The 17,766-nt window shown below is 37.4% G+C and overlaps 1 long non-coding RNA gene across 1 annotated transcript in view; it reads right to left on the bottom strand.

Annotated features, from left to right (window-relative positions):
• The window catches only part of LOC113956793, a 320,188-nt gene that overhangs the window by 145,372 nt on the left and 157,050 nt on the right, over positions 1–17,766 (bottom strand). The gene's annotated exons all lie outside the window — the stretch shown is intronic.

Genomic DNA, 17,766 nt, shown 5'->3' with positions numbered 1-17,766 from the left:
AGATGGACCAATAGCTGAACTGCAAAATGAAACTGCAACATAAGGAATTTACGCAATTTGCTGAAGGAGCCTTGGAAGGCAGCAATGAGCTGCCAGCACTCCAGAGAGTACCATCTCCACTAAACACAGTTGCTTCCCTAGAGAAGAAGTTGGGTTGCTCATTTGCCAAAGAAGTAATTTTGGCATGAGATTTGCAACAGTTCTCTATTATCTCCCTAGCAGGTCATTTTCAATCAGCTTCTTTTGTGGGGAAAACAACAACAACAACAACAACAACAAAACAAAACAACAAAACAAACAAACAAACAAACAAAACCAAACAAAAAACCAACCAAACAAAAAACCCCAACAAACAAACAAAAAACAAACAAACAAAAAAAACCAAACAAAAAAAACCCCCAAACAAACAAAAAAAAAACCAAAAAAGAAACAAAACCAACTCCTCACTTTTATATACAATTCTTTTGGGGTTTTTTTGTTGTTGTTTTTTTTTTTTTGTAATGCAGGTCACAATGGGTGTACCTGAAAATATTCTACCCTTGAAATAATTAGTTTGAGACAGGGGATAGTTTAGGAATATTTTCTACAAATTCAGCTCTCAGGCTTCTGGGCCTTCTTTATGCAAATTTCTTGGCTTTCTGTTGTTCTGTAGGACCTGTTGTTCTGTTATGTTCGTATCACAAAAAAACCCCACTAAATAATACCACAGTACCCTCCACCCTCACCCCACTGTGTAAGTGAGAAGATTAAGATGTGCAGGTGGAAAATTTGCCTTGGAATTTTTTTAACAATTGTCATGGAATAAAAACTTTAGATTTCCATTATTTTCCTGAAATAAGAATAGTCCAAACTCCAGACATGGAAAAAACTTAAACATTTTCTTCTTGATGGAAACTCATATTCATGTGTAAATCTGATTGTACTGCTTTTATTTTTGCATCTACCAGAGACAAAGTGAAATATTTTGAAATTCAAATGCTATCTTCTATTAATTATTTTTTGAAGAAATTAAAATAACTGATGATACAAGAAAGCAGGAAGAAAGAACCACTAGGATATTGCACAACCCATTGCATAAGAATGACAAAAGAAATGTTCTATAGACAGATAGAAACCATTCCTAGACAGTTTATTTATCTTTTTGATGAAATCACAAGAAATGTCAAAACACACAGCAACTTTTAGACATAACACTGAATGTCGATAAGTTGGCTATTAAAGAGGTGAATTTAAGACTGGAAAGGTGGAGGAGTGTGGCCCAGGATGAGAGGAAGGTGTTTTCTATTTTGTTTTTGTTTCTTATCAATCTACTCTATTATTAATTGACAATAAATTAAATTAGGTTTCTGTAAATTGAATTTGTTTTGCTCATAACAATATGCAGTAAGTGGTCTCCTGGACCTTAGCTTGACCCATAAACTTTCTTATCTAATTTTCTCCCCGTCTTGTGAAGAAGGGGGAAAAGACCCTCTAAGATCATCAAATCCAACCACTAATCTAGCACCACCATGTTTAACACTAAACCATATACTCAAATATCAAATCCACACATGTTCTGAACACTTCCAGGGATGGTGACTCCACCACTTCCTTGGGCAACTTGATCATCCTTTCCATGAAGAAATTAACTTCCTAATATCTAATCTAAACCTGCCCTGGTGCAACTTGAGGCCATATCCTGTCATCCTGTCTTGTTATCTGGGAGAAGAGGCCGCACCTCACTATAATCTCCTTTCAGGTAGTTGTAGAGAGTGATAAAATATCCTTTGATCCTCCTTTTCTCCAAGCTTAACAAACCCAGCTGCCTCATCCACTCTTCATCAGCTTCATTGCCCTTCTCTGGACACGCTCCAGTATCTCAATGTTTTTCTTCTAGTGAGGGGTCCAGAACTGAACATAGATGTTGAGATGGGGCCTCACCAGTGGTGAGTGCAGGGGGATGACCCCTGCTCTGGTCCTGCTGGCCACACTTTCTGATACAGGTCAGGATGCCATTTGCCTTCTTCCACCCGGCCACACTGCTGGCTCGTGTTCAGCCAGCTTAGAGCCAGTTTTTTAAAAACTTATGTGAACTAGCTAATGAAAAACTAAACCAAGTTGGACACAAATATCATACTCTCCCTGAAAGGAAGAACTTGGTGTTGAAGAAATTAATTCAAAAATGTCTCTACACACTGAGGTCTTCAAACAGGACCTTTGAGACTCACCTTTAGGAATAGGTAATAAAACTTTCCAAAACTTTGCTGCTTTTAGTACAGCTGATAAGTTGTGCCAGACTAACTGTAACCCATATGCACCTCTTTCTTCTCCTGACTTCATTTCACTCTCCCCAGCTAAGAGGAGTTTCAGATTAAGACAGTGGAAGTGTAGCTTTGTGAGGGTAGACATTTTATTGAAATATCCACTGCTTCCTATGTGGAGTTAAAGGACATACTATACTCTCTAGATAAGTAATTACATTTTAGCATTCCAGAATACTACACAAGAAAATACTGGAAAATAGAAAAATCAGATGTTAAAATTGACACAACTGAATGTACTAAGTTTAAATTGCAGAAGAGGTTAAACTTCCTATGGAAAAATCCTAGGGATATTTTAGCACTGAAATATAACAGCTATGGCAGCTATGGCACATCCAGTGTTTCTGTCATCATAAAACATGGGTAAGCATCTGTGATAATTCACACATATATAGCCAGAGGCAGCACTGGGGGAGGGCATTGGCTTATATACTCTTGAAGACTTGTAAAACTTTTCTCCCATGATCTTTTCAATAATTTCCAATATTTAACCAGTAGAAACTGGATATAGTCTTGGGTTTATATTCTATCATCTGATCTAAAATGTACATCTCCCTTCACTTTATTTCTGTTATCACAAGTGATGAAAAGTGAACAAAGGCAATGTTTTCAGGTTTAAAATCATGAGAAAAATGGAAAAAAAGATGGTAAAATTTCCCTGTTTAAATATACTTAAGTTATATAATCATCCATTACTCCATTTTCTATTTGAATGATTATGCATGAGATTTTTGAAAACTAAACAATTGCAGACTTTTTAAGCCAAATGATATATTATCTCTTTTCCTTTCCACAGAGCTCATATAAATTTATTGATGCTTTTGTTCAAAGTCAAAATATAGAGGCATTCTGCAAAAAAATAATTAAATTCTGTCATTCTCTTCATTTTTCATAATCACAGAACCTTCAATTAGAATGAATTCTGACTAAGTTAAATGTTTAAGAACCGTTACAGATGAAAGTGATGTGAATTAGCTTATAGTCTTTTTAAAATCAGTACTCCCAAACATTTGTTTTATGACTTTAGAAATTTACTAATTTTTCCCATGGAAATCACTATCATTGGTCACTATCAAAATGTCAAAAATAAGATGTAAAATTAAAATTATACAGACATGAAAGAAAAAACCCTTCACTTCAGGATAAACGTCAAAGTGTGACTTGATTAAAGCTAATCAGATAATCACCTGACTCTCTCCTTTCAGTGCTTGTTCTCTGCAACCAAGAGCATTCCTCCATTAGACTGTACAATTGTTAGTTTGATTCCTCTTGATACCTCTCAAGAGCTCTCAGGTTTACAGCCCTCTACCAAAATCTTGTTACATACATCTGGAAAACCAGAAGGCAATTTTGTTGTGTCTTGACTATATATGTATATATATATACACATGTAGCATCTCTAGGTTTTTATTTTAATCTGTGATATTCCAAACGTAAAGGTAACTAATATAGGCATATGCCTCCTACTGAAATCTCTCAGCCATCCCACCCCACCTCCTTGCATGGTGGATGAAACACTGTTTGGTGTGTTACACATCAGCTGTTAAGAATTTCTTAAGGACAGACAAATATTCTGAATATTTCTTACAATGAAATTATCAACTTACTTCTAATAACCTGTATCACCAAAACACAACAGATGTGCCCTCTTACAGTTATAGAATACTCTGTGGTGACCAGTGTTTTCAGAACCACTCTTAATTTTGTTCAGAATTTTGGAGACCTTTAGGAATAAGTGGTTACAGTAGCTGAAATTATTACATCAATCTCTTATCAGAATCATCTCATTTTATCATGGATAGTGGGAAGACACACAGTCTTTTATGAACCAAGACTTGATAAAGCTACATTAGATAACAATTCAAAATTGCCAGAGCTAGAGACACAGCTCAAACATGTCACACTGAATGGAAGAAACACAACCCAAACATCTAGAATGCTCAGTACTCACTTGCACCATTTAACACTCAACTATCACTGTTGACTGTAGGTGTCAATTGCATGAAGTTTAACAGACTGCTTTATTTTGTTGCATGATAGTTAGTTCAAAGAAATCAGTCTTTAACAGAAAAAAAAGGAATTAATGAAATTACAGGATGTAATAATAGACTGCTCCAACAGCCCATTTTATAATCTTTCCTTGCCAATTCAGAAAAAATGATTTGTTGTGACAAAGCGAACGAATAAGCCCTTTTTCACAGGAATGTTTCTCATTTCAATCAGGTACATGCTGGGACAGGAAGAGATGAGAAATTACAAGAACAGATATGAAAAACATGAACTTGTTTGAGAATAAGTCTGATAGTACTCTTGTATTTTCTACAGGTGGGCATAATCTCTGTTTTTCAGGTGCCTCCCACCCCTCTTTTTTTGCCTCTATTATTAACAATAGCAACATTGCTTTCCAAGACATAATGCTAATTTCTTGTGGAAAAATTAGTATTTTGGTTTTGGCCATTCAAAAACAAGGTTAACTTACTGCAAGAATGTAAGGATAAGTTCATGACCAAAAAAAAAAAATAGGAAAAAGAAAAGTTTAATTTCAACACCACCTAAAACAGATCTAGTACACAGTTACAACAATCAACATGAGACAACAAATCCTAGAGTTAAGGTATGGTGTTAGCTTTGGTGGGTAAGCATGTTTAATATTTTGTTACTCAAAGTGGCACTGCATCATTTCCATGCCTGGAAAAGACAAGAAATATGCTATTTACTTTAGCCATGGATACACAGAGCAGTTTCAGTGCCTGACAAGTGCTGCTAAAATTCATGGGGATTAGCAAAGGAGGAAGAACTAATGAAGGAATTACTTAGTTTACTGTTTCTCTGGCTTACTCTGAAACAAAATCGAGTTGCCTGTGAGATTTCCTCTTTCTCTTCCATACCCAGGATTTATCCCTATTCATAGTCATATACAGAAATAGGAGCCTGAATTTAAGAAGTTACATCTATAAAATAAATCTCCAGCATGGATACATAAGAGTTACTACATTTTACAGCTATAATTTACCTGTAATGTAATTCATGTCTTTTTGCAAGATAAAAGAGAACATGGAACTGTCACTATAACAAAATCAATTTTTTATGAATGTTCTTACACTAAGCAAAGTGTTGTTTGACCTTGCAGTTGTAACTTGATGGGTGATTGAAGTGCAGACCTGCTTCATTTTAGAGGACTGTGTTTATAAAACACATGGCATTCATCTTCAGGTTGGTAAACTGCGCTCTTGCACTTAAGGTTTGCAGTAATCTTAGCAGAATTGTAATCTGGAAAGGAGTACCAACACATTTATGATTTCCTTACCCTTTGGCAACATTACTTTGAGGGTAAGAGCTCTAGTAGCAAATATTCTGTAATACAGTCAGAGCTTGGTGAAGCTAGTGAAGCAAATCAAAACACTCTAAACTCCAGATGCTTCGTTTCATGAATTTACCCCAAAGCAAACAGAATACCATCTGGGCATCCAAAACAGAAAGATAAAATATACACTTAAAGTAGCCTGCATTTGTGAGTACAGTGTGTGTAGTTTGAGCCAACATACTAGGAATTAGAAATGTATTCCACCTAAATGGTATCTGAGATACTACTGAGATGCTGAGCTGATATTTTGGATGAAATATAAAATGCTTTAATTCAGCTGATAAATACTCCAAGGAAATAAAGAAAATTGACCCCACACCACTGATAACATCTGGAGTAGAGATTTATTTTTCCAAATATTGTTCATAATTTCAGACATTCGGAAAACATACTGAGGTTATTTAAAGCACATTATTTCAAAGGATTAGCTGTAACTGCCCAAAAAAATTGAACTCATTTCCCTGAGTGGTTTTTACAAACCCTCTTCTTATCTTCATACAGGTTAAAAGCTCTCACTATAAATACTTCCAAAGCAGATCATAAAATCTTTCTCCATGACTTCTACATATATGCACATCTCCCTTCTTGACAAACTAAAGGTTTTTCATAAGGTTTCTAATACATATTATGACATTTTGGACCTAAAAAAGACCATATAGAAAAACTTTCACAAATTCTAGCTTTTAATTTTTTTGTTTTTCCACAGAAAGATATTTTATCGCAGCCAATAATCAGAAATGTCAGGAATCATGTAGACTAAAAGCTTTCATGTACATTTACACCAGGGATGTGCTTATTGTCTGCAACACAAGGCAAAATCAGTAGCAAATATTGTCTTAGGAGTGAACTCTGTTTGGGAAACAAGATAGCTACATTTTTCCTCTACTCAAAAACTCACAGCAGTCACTTTGGATGCAGATATTTTCCACAGACTTGTCAGATAAAGAAGACATGGGAAACCTGACACGGATGGAAAGGTTTCAGGCAGTCACTTAACCACTTGACTGATTTGTTACTGCAGATACACTGGGTTCGAGCTAATTCCACTGTAATCTCTACCATTTACCAGTGTTCCAGGTGCTGTCTTAGGGAATATACCTTCTGTTTGGGATATGCAGAGATTCCATTCATATGAGATCTCTGTGTCTACAGTAATACAGTTCCTGCAAATTCCCTGGTGTTTATGATGTGAACACTCCTCACATTCCTGCAAGAGACTGGCACAGGTTCAAAACTGGCAGAGTTTTGATCATCTCTGCAGTGCACAGTGTGGGTTCCTTGTGGTTTCCGTTTATGTTAATTACCTTTAGGATAACACAGTATGAACATGAGTTTAATTCTGCTGGACTCAGATACTAAAATGAAATGCTGGAGTTTCTATTCTATGCTAGTCTAAGACCCTCTCCATTTTTTTTAAATACTAACATAATTTCTACCAGGGATTATCTACTTGTGAACTTTTCTCCCCGTATTTTCAGCAAGTTCTTAGCAATTATAGTCTTTCTTATAATTGCTCAAAGTCCCTTTGAATTTACAGATTAAATAGACTTCCAGAACAGGTCTGGAAAAGACTATAGTTTTCAAGCCTAGTGGAAAGAGGATCACTACACCAAATCCACAATCACATTCCCTGACTTTAGAAAGAAGGGTATGAAATTGAGATTACAATCTGAGACAGATTTATAGACTTTTAATGACACCAATTGGTACAGAAAAAGTTTTGCATGTTATAGACTCTGTGATACTATAGAGATTGACACCCACTGTAATTTTTAAGCTGGTTGTTGCAATAGGAAGCTTGATGGACTGTGACTCCATAGCTACACTCTGCTTCCTCCCAAAACTATGGGAGAAAAGAAAAATGCAGTGGATAGGCATGAGCTATTAAAAAAATGTTAGTAAGCACATGACAGTCTTATCCAAATTTATGAGCAACTAAGAGAAACAGAATTAACTCTAAGGCAGCTTACAATAGAACTGAAGAATTTATTTTTGAACTAAAAATGGTGTCTCTAAAATAAATTAAAAAAAAAAAAAAAAGAAAAAAAAACAGTGCCAAAAAATCTATTAGGAAGTGTGATTACTCTTTTTTGTCAAAAAGATGAAACTTTTGCCAAAAAATTATGTTTCCTTTTAGGTCATCAACATCAGCTGCCAGTGCTAAATTAAAATGAAATCTTTTTTCTTTAAAAACTGTACTAAGTTCTTAGTGCCGTATTGGTCTTGTTTCCTGTTCTTTTCAGTGGGCAAGACATTTGACTGTCCTCCATTAAGTACTAAGAGCCATTTAACTCCTATAATGAAACAAATTTATCTAAAGGCAAGTGTAATCCAAAAAGTAATCTATTCACTTCTGGAACACAACCAAATAAGAATTGGATTGCCCTCACGGTGGGAAATACAAACTAACAGTTGGGTTATGCAAAAAGAAATGTTCATTTTAATTCAGTGAATTAAAGCATTTGTATTCCAATTAAAATGAGTTAATAAGTATTTAATTTAAATTTTAGCATGGAAAGTTCAGAATAATAATGGATTGACATATTTTAATTTTTTCAAGAAAGAATTACTCTGATTTGACAAAAGTTATTCTCAATTAAAAAATCCACAACCATATCTTTGAAAAAGAATTACCATTTCCAAATGTTCACAACAGAAGTGCATATTTTACAGTATATAACTGTAAAGACTGACTTTAAAAAAGAATATGTTAGGTGCAATGATATTTATTAGAAAAAGATTTGGTAATCACAAAAAAAGTTAATAATAATATAATAATAATATTAGGTTTAATAAAATTAAGAATTATAACTCCCTAAGTGATATGATTTCCTTGATCTGCACATATCAATTTCTTCATGTCATTTGGCTTTGGTAAACTTACTTCAAATCATGTGAATATTTGCTTCCAATGATTTAAAGCATTAGTAGATTTCATTTTTTTCTGCAATATAATCAGCAGTCTAAAATAAGTGTTTGCAACACTAGGTACAGAATAAGGCATTTTAATATAGGATATAGCAGATGGTATTCCAAGTTAATATTCCATTTAAACTTGGCCGTTACATTTCTTTCCCATAAAAGTATATGACCCAGGTGATATTTAAGAGGGTTCATGCCTTAGAAAAATAACAACTGGAAGCAGGAACTGGTGTGTAAACAAGATTTTCTTTTAAGAGCATCTGGATATTGTGGCCATTGGAGGGGAGAAAGAAATATCGCCTAAGGAAGAGTTTGGTGGTTGCAGTCAGGACACAGAAAAGTAGTGACTGCCTTTAAAAATATTTTTATTGATTTCAACTTTTGTAGCAAAACATGCAGGTGTAACCCTGGAAGAAATAACCTGTTACAGTTATTTCAAGAAACATTGCAAAACTAAATTTTGTGGCCTTTCCCTGCAAAGAGTCCTAAGAGTTTTTACATACTTGGAACATTTTGGGAGGAACAGGCTAGTATTCTCCAGATTTTTCATATCTGAATACTTAGGGACAACAATCCTAAACATCCACTGGTCAGATTATGTGACTAATACATCTGTTCTAGAACAAGCAGCAATCACAAGTATTGAGGCCGTGTTGCTGAGAACACAGCTGCGCTGGGCAGGGTACCACTGCCTCCCTAAGATCCTGCTTTATGGTGAACTTGCCACCTGCTGCTGCACGAGAGGAGCCCTGAAGAGGAGATACAAGGACTTCCTGAAACAACATCTCAGCCTTGGCCACATTGATCATCATAACTGGTCTACTCTGGCCTCCAATCGGGAGGCCGGGAGACACACCATCTATAACGCTGCTGATGCTTTTGAAACGCACGCAGGATCACCCTTGATGAGAAAAGGCAATGCAGAAAGAATCATGCCTTGCAGAGTATTCCATCTAAGGAGTCTTTCTGCTGTGCCTTTTGCAATTGGATATGTCTATCTCGCATTGGCCTCATAAGCCACCAGCGCGCTTGCAACAAACGTGGATAGAGCCCTCCTAAATCTTTGTTCGCAAAGCCCAGCCATGATGATGATGACTTAAGGACAACATTTGAATCCATGCAAAGACCATACAGAAGACTGACCACATTTAGTATTCAAGATGAACTTGAATCACAAACAAAATTTTAGGTAAAGAACTGCTAACTGGCATTTTTTAATGCAAATAAATTAGTAGGCTTTGTACTTTTCTAAAAACATTGGTTTTGTTTGTCTAGTCTCCTGTAAAAAAAAAAAAAAGAGTACATGAGACTTTTAACAATGCATTTAAGTTTTATGACTAAATACCAATAAACAAATATTTTACTAAGAACAGTATTTTATTAATATTATTTACGCAAACATTGCTTGTCATGCATAGAGTGAAAATGCAGAGTGGTACATCTATGTGCTGTGTATGCTGTAGTCTTTATCACTGCACAATGTCAAATCCAGAGAGCACATAACCATCACAGAGAAGCAGCTGAGCCATCTGCTCAACATTTGCATAAGTAAAAATAGGTGGTTTTATGCTGCTGCTGTATTTTTTGTCACTATGTCTGAAAAGCTAATAATACTGTCAGTATGTCTCAGACATCTGTGTTTAAAACAAAATAATAATTAATTTCACAAAATATCATTGTGCATTATTTTCACTGTGACAAATAAACATGGATTTATCCGCTTGTAATGATTTCAGTAAAACACAGGCACCCTCTTTGTGATATATTTTTAAATTGCTAGCAAGGCTACCAACAGTGATTGGTTTCTCCGCATTGCCTAGAAGAACCAGAAAGGAGCTGAGACTCAGTGATTGACATTCCACAGTTAAGAGTATCTTTCCATTGCTAATAAAACCTAACAAGAAGTGCTGTTGCTGTTCTATTGCTGATTTGTATCAACCATGATAGGAAGCAGAACACTTAGGTAAAAAACGACTCCTTTTCAGTCAAGGTCATATTTTCCAGTCACAATGTTACTAGACACTTCAGTAGCTTATTTAGCAGCATATGAATGACTCAGAAATTCAGGCACAGAAAAATACAACCCTCTTTTCCAAGTATATTCATTTAATATAATAAATGTTTTAAAATACAATAGAAAATAATCTTACTGACTTTTGCCAAATCTTAATTATAGAGTCCCATTATTTTCCATAATTAATTTACAGTTGAATAGTGTCTCTAAGAGGACTTGCAAATCAGAACTATGATGCTGCGTAGAATTCCAATCGTGCTTGAAAGCCTATAATATGCCAAAAAAAAAGAAACCTTTCTGAAAACATTTTTATATACAGAAAAAAAAAAGAAAAAAATTAAAACCAGTTCAAATTCAGTATGCTTGCAAAAAGAACTAAGAGACTTCATTTCTTTCTAAAATTTTTCAAATAAGCTTATTTGTCATTATAATAAACAACAGAGCATTGTCTGACATCATTCTCTACAAAACATGTGGCTTACATAAAATGATTGGTAGCTATTTAACAGATTTTGTATCAGAACTGCAGTATTTATTGCAATGAACAAATAAATATATTCAAAACATGCTGGAGTTAACCTATAGAGAGGATTTACTTGTCTTTTCGTGTTCAAAAAATACATGAAGAATGTAAGATATTACTTTCTGTACAAAAACCAGTGAGATTTACTGTAATCAACTTTTCATTCACAGTTCCTTTCCAGTCAGTGCTATTTGTACCTTCCAAAGACAGTTTTGTTTCAGAAGAAGTTACTGAGGCCAAAAGAGAGAACAGACACACATCCATACGACCACACACTCCCTTCCCTACCTCCAGTTTCCTTCCTGGTTTTTCCCATCTGCCTTGAAGAAGAAAGAAACTCAAACAAGCATGGTAACTTTGTTAATGTCCTACAGAGTGAAGAGAAAAATGAAGATCAACAGGCAGTCCTGATGCATGGTTGTTTTGTGCTATTCTTTTAGAGAGGAATCTCACTTAAAAAGAGATTTATAACAAATAATACGTAAGAGTAGAAGTAAGTAAACTTATTCTAAGTGTGCCTTGTCGCGGTCCGAAAGGAAGAGGGGACAGGACACGAGGAAGGATGCAAGCAGACTTGTTTATTCAGGCGTGTGCCCCATTCTTAACTGTCCCGCCAGGGGAAGGGGGCAGAACAAAGGGTGGGCTATCAGACAGACAAACGGGGGAGCAAATCAGAACAGAGTACAGGCAAAAGGGGGAGGAGGAAGCCTGGGCATGTGCAGTTGTGCACTGTGTAGCATGGATACAGTGAAACCACATAATAACAGTAAAGTCCATATGAAAGTCCTGCCAATTGCTGTATGCTTTTCTCCATGCCTGGAACTGTTCCCATCCTGAATCTTGCTTCTCTACAGTGCCTAGCACTGAAGTCAACATCCCTGGCCATTTGGGTACAAACTCTGAAATGAAACATGGTAAACTTTTTAAGGTTTTCTGCCAAATATAAAATCAGAAAACTTATTTAATAATGTGATGTGAGTTCAGAGACCATGTTTTATTTTCAGTAGCATATCTATATTATTTCAAAAAGTATGAGGAAAAGAAAATCAGTTAGCAGACCTATATGATGGCTCTTAAAAAGACAAGAGCATAGTGAGAAGAGCAGAGGATTAGGGACAAAAGTCCTAGCAGTCATGGTATTGGAGAAATGGAAAATATGGGTATGAGGAGCAGTGAGGGAGAAGCTTGTGAGTGAGTGAAAGGAGAAGTCAACTGAGCATATTCATACTGCCAAGTTGACTGCATCTAAATTAGGTCTTAATGTGCAGCCAGATTTGAAAATCTCAAAGTAAGTAAAGATTACTGCAAGACAGGAAATTAAGTAGCTGTACTACCATCTTTCTTTCTATAGGAAAGCACCATAGAATCATGGAATGGTGGGGACTGGAAGGGATTCAACTTCCAAAATCATCTAATTCAAACCATCTGCCATGGTGGATCTTTTACTAGATCAAGTTGCTCAAAGCCCCACCCAGTATGACTTTGAAGACTTCCAGAATGGGGCATCAACAACTTCTCTGGGTAGCCTATGCCAGTGTTTCATCTCTCTCATAAAAAAAATTCTTTCTTGCTTCCAATCTAAATCTACCCTCTTTCTGTTTAAAACCATTGTCCCTTGTCTTCTCACTGTGGACCTTAGTTAAAAGTCCCTCTCCATCTTTTATACAAACTACCTTTAAGTACTGAAAGACTGAAATGAGATTTTCCCAGAGCCTGCTCTTCTCCAGGCTCAACTCTCTCAGACTGTTCTCATAGAAGAGGTGCTCCATCTCTCTGATCATTTTCATGACCCTCCACTGGACCTGCTCCAAGAGGTTCACATCTTTCTTGTGCTGGGGACACCAGAGATGGATGCAGTACTCCAGATGGGGTCTCATCAGAGTAGAATCATCTTCCTCATTCTGCTGGCCATGCTGCTTTTGATGCAGTCCAAGATACAGTTGGCTTTCTGGACTGTGAGTACACCTTAGTGAGTCATGTCCAATTTTGCAGCCACTAGTAACCCTTCTCAGCAGTGCTGCTCTCAGTGTTTCATTGCTCAGACTGTACTGATACTGGGGGTTACCCTGATCCAGGTGCAGGACTTTGCACTTGGCCTTGTTGAACATCAAGAGGTTTGTACGGGGTCACTAGTCAAGCTTGTCAGGGTCCTTCTGGATGATATCCCTTCCCTCCAGTTTGTTGACCATGACAAAGCTTGGTGTCATCTGCAAACTTGTGGGGGGCATACTCGATCCCTCTATGTCCTTGAAGAAGATCACAGAATCACAGAATATGCTGAATTAGAAGGGATCCACAAGGATCACCAAGTCCAACTCTTAGCCCTACACAGGACCACCCCTCAAGAGTCACACTGTGTCTGAGAGCATCATCCAAATGCTTCTTGAAATCTGTCAGGCTTAGTACTGTGACCACGTCACAGGGGAGCCTGTTCCATCACCAAACCATCCTGTGGGTGAAGAACCTTTTTTCTAATGTCCAGCCTAGACCTCTCCTGACACAACTTCAGGCCATTCCCTCAGGTTCTGTTACTGGTCACCACAGAGAAATCAGTGTCTGCCCCTTCTCTTCCCCTCATGAGGAAGTTGTAGACTGTGATGAGGTCTCCCCTCAGTCTCCTCTTCTGCAGGCTGAACAGACCAAGTGACCTGAGCTCCTCCTTGTATGGTTTCCCCTCAGGCCCTTCACCATCTTCATTACCCTGCTTTGGACGCTCTCCAACAGCTTAATGTCTTACATTGTGGTACCCAAAACTGCAAACAATATTCCAGGTGGGGCCTCCCCAGTGCAGAGCAGAGTTGGACAATCCCCTCCCTCAACCAGTCGACGATGCTTTGCCTGGTGCCCCCCCACCCAGGACAGGGTTGTCCCTCCTGGCTCCCAGGGCACTGCTGACTCAGATTCAACTTGCCATCAACCAGCTCCCTTTCCACAGAGTTGTTTTCCAGCATCTTGTTCTCCAGTCTGTGTGAACATCTGGGATTGCCCCATCCCAGGGGCAGAATACGGCACTTCCTCTTGTAGAACATCACAGGATTGGTATTACCCAGTCCTCTAATTTTTCCAGATATCTCTGCAGGGCCTCCCTGACTTCAAGGACTCCTCCCAGTTTTGTGTCGTCTCCAAATTTGCTTAGTACCCTCTCCAGTCCTGTGTCCAAGTTATTTATGAAGATGTTGAAGAGCACAAGGCCAAACAGGGAGCCCTGTGGAACCCCACTAGTGACAGGTGGCCAGTCTGATGTTACCCCATTCACTATAACCCTCTGTGCTCGACCCATGAGCCAATTGCTCACCCACTGCATGATGTGATTATCCAGCTGTGTGCTGACAGTATAGGTCCCCTACTGACCCTTGAGGGACACCAATAATTACTGATTCCCACTTGGACATTGTTGTCCAGCCAACTCCTCATCCATTTAACACACAGTCCATCAAATTCTTATCTCTGCAATTTAGTGGGAAGAATATTATGGGGGGCTACCTAAAAGACCTTACAAAAATCAAGGTAGATGACATCTGTAGCTCTTCTCTTGCATGCTGATAAAGTAATTTCATCATAGAAGGTCATCAGATTAGTTAGGTGCAAAATGCTTTTGGTGAAGCCATGGTGGTGTCTGATCACCTCTCTGTGTTTCATACATTTCAACATCATTTCCAGGAGGATCTGCTCTGTGATCTTACCAGTCACAGAGGTGAGGCTGGCTTGTTGATCATGAAGTTGCTTTGAAGAGTTAAGCTGGGAGATTCAGTTCTTTTTATGTATGTACATGTGTTTCAGGTTTTTGTTATTTTTGTATGTGGGTTCACAGGACGTCTCCAGTATAACCCATTGTCCAGACAAGGCTCAACTGTGAGGTCAGACCAGGTTGCACAAAGCTTTATTCGAGCCAGGGCTTGAAACACTTCAATATCTCTTAAGTCACCTTCCTTTCTGTATCTCAGATAAATCTATTTTCAGTGAAGATACACTGGTACAAAATCTATGCAAAACCATCTGATCTTTGGTTTCCATATATATCTACCCATATACGTTTGTAGTGCTACTTAAAATTCTCCTAAATCCCTGTTTGAATTCTCAGAAACCAGCTACACACATTCTGATTTCGCAAGGTGTTTTAGTGAGATTAAGGTGGAAAACGGAATGGAAAAAAAATCAACTTTTAGGACTGGTTGACAAAAGTACTGAGAACTTATGCCTAGCAGAAACACAGTATCAAGCTATCTTTAAAGGAGTGACTGCAGACTTTAATTCACCTGAAGTTATAGAGACTACTTTTGGTAAAACCAGCCTAGTCTGCCAAAATGCTAAGATCCCTAATTTATTTTAGGTCACAAGCAAACCTGTTACACAGTTTCTAAGAAAACCAAGAAAGAAAAGTTATTTAGTCTCCTCTGAATTCCATCGTAAGTCTATAGGAGTTAATTTTTGATTAATTTAAATTAATGATGAAGTTCACAATAACCTTAACTGCTGTAGGATTACAGCTGTAGACTACTAACAACACCTTTGTTTCTTTTCTGTAGCTTGTTGGAGATCATAAAATAGTGCTCTCTGAAGTGCAAAGATTTTGCCTTATTTGTTTTGTGAAGTGCTTTATGCATTTTACCACAGATTATAAATAATGAAAGGTAGTTATTTTGAGTAAGAAAAGGTTTTTACAAGAAAAAGAAAATATATGTATATTCCCTGTAGAACATAAAGAAGAGCCATGGTGCTTCCTTACTTCGCAAAATACCACAAACAAGAAGGTCATAGAGAGAAAGAAGAAACAGTGTACAGGAGTATGACCAGCAAAACAGAAGAAATGAGATGCACTCAGATTACAGTTATCCCCTCAGAAAGAATTATGTACAAGGAAAATAAAGGTGATATGATATCAGTTCTAAATATTTATTGCAGCATCTGAAAAATGTGCCTTTTGTGATCACTGTCTCAAGCGGATACACCAGGACTGGGCTGACAGAGATATAAATCACAATGTAACCTAATTTTTTTCCCTCAGTCCTCACTGCTTGATTATGTTGCAGTAGGATGTATAACCTCAGTTCTCCCTGGGATTGAAATAAGCACACGCCAGAGGAGCATTGGAAATTTTGTCTGATACTTGACGTATAGAATGCACACAAGTTTTAAGAGGGCATCATGTTATTCAAGTCTGGCTGATATAATATAGATTAAAACACAGGTGCTGGGTCCTGGCACAACATAAAATTTAAATACTGATTTTTATGTTACCATGTAAAGTCACTTTGTAATGACCTCTCCACTGGAGGAGGTATGGCCCTGGTGCAGCAGGTTATCCCCATACGTGCACCAGCCAATCCACATTGCTCATCAGCAGTTGGTTACCAGCTCACAGCTACTTACATGGGAAAGGATCCATTTCCACTTCCTCCCCTTTCTTCCTTTCCTGCTTCCCAGTGTTCACAGTTGTGCACCCCTGCCACCGACCTTCCTTCAACCGAAGATCCCTGTTAACAAGTCTGGTGAATAAACTCTGCTGAGCAGGTCAGCTGGGTTAGTTTTCTCATAGATTAGTAAACTGTGTCAGCCTATGGAGGGGTCTGATGAGGAGTAGAGCCAGAAAATCAATGGCAATTGGAAGCTGCAGGAGGTAAGCTCCCAGAACAGGTAGCTTTGGAAAGGCAGCATTAGTGTAGAGAAGCCTGTGAAGGGGATTGCCCCCATCTGCAGCTCTGGGTCACTAAACTGCCTTGCTCCATTTCACGTAATTGAAGTGTTATGATCTAGCACACCATCTCTCTACACTCAGCATGGGTGTAATTTTTCATTTAAGTACTCTAGACCATCTAATTATACAGAGGTCAAAAGGATAAAATGGAAGAGATAGCAGATGACTGTGCCACAACTTACAAGTAGAAAGGAAGAACTTGACCAATCCATCTAATATAATAACAACAACTACCAGCACTAGTGGTTACAACATCAGCAGACATTACACAAATAAATCCTCCCCATTCTTCTGAGATTAAATAAATAAATCTGAGATTCCACAGGAAGGCATGGGGAGCAAAGACTAAAAATTTCAATTGTTTAAATTACTTTTATTATTCAAACAAGTCCCATTATTTTCATATTAGTTGCAATCACTTTCTGCAGATTTTTGTTTGCTCACAGGAATGATTTCCTGCAAATGCAGCAGAAGGGAAGTTCTCAGTTCGTAATTCGCATAGGGAGCGTGATTCAAAGAGCTGCCGTATTCATTCAGTTAAGTCACAGAAATATATCATAATTCCTTAGGGGCCATAAAAGCATGCTTGAGTACAGGACACCTGGAGTATAACAAAGAGTGTGGAAGCAATTTGTTGCCTGAAATAAGCTACTCCATTCATGAAAAAATTGACAACAAACAGTACACTATTAGAACCGGAAATAATTCTTGCTATTTTTTCATTTAGTAACAGAAACTACTTATATATATATATGTATATATATATACATATATGGATATTTCAACCACTCTGCAGACTTTATTCAGCTTATTAGAGTGGAAGAATCAACAACCTTGCACAAACTTCAGACATATTCATCTCAGTCTTCCAGTGTCGTCTTTATCCTCTTCTTATGGGCAGGAACAGTCCCTCTAATTTCACATTAGGACTGTTAAAATTTCAGGTCA

The sequence above is a fragment of the Corapipo altera genome, unplaced genomic scaffold, assembly GCF_003945725.1.
Source record: "Corapipo altera isolate COAL_440 unplaced genomic scaffold, ASM394572v1 61129, whole genome shotgun sequence".
In the NCBI taxonomy this organism is placed as follows: Eukaryota; Metazoa; Chordata; class Aves; order Passeriformes; family Pipridae; genus Corapipo; species Corapipo altera.
This window is presented reverse-complemented; position numbering and strand designations above follow the sequence as displayed.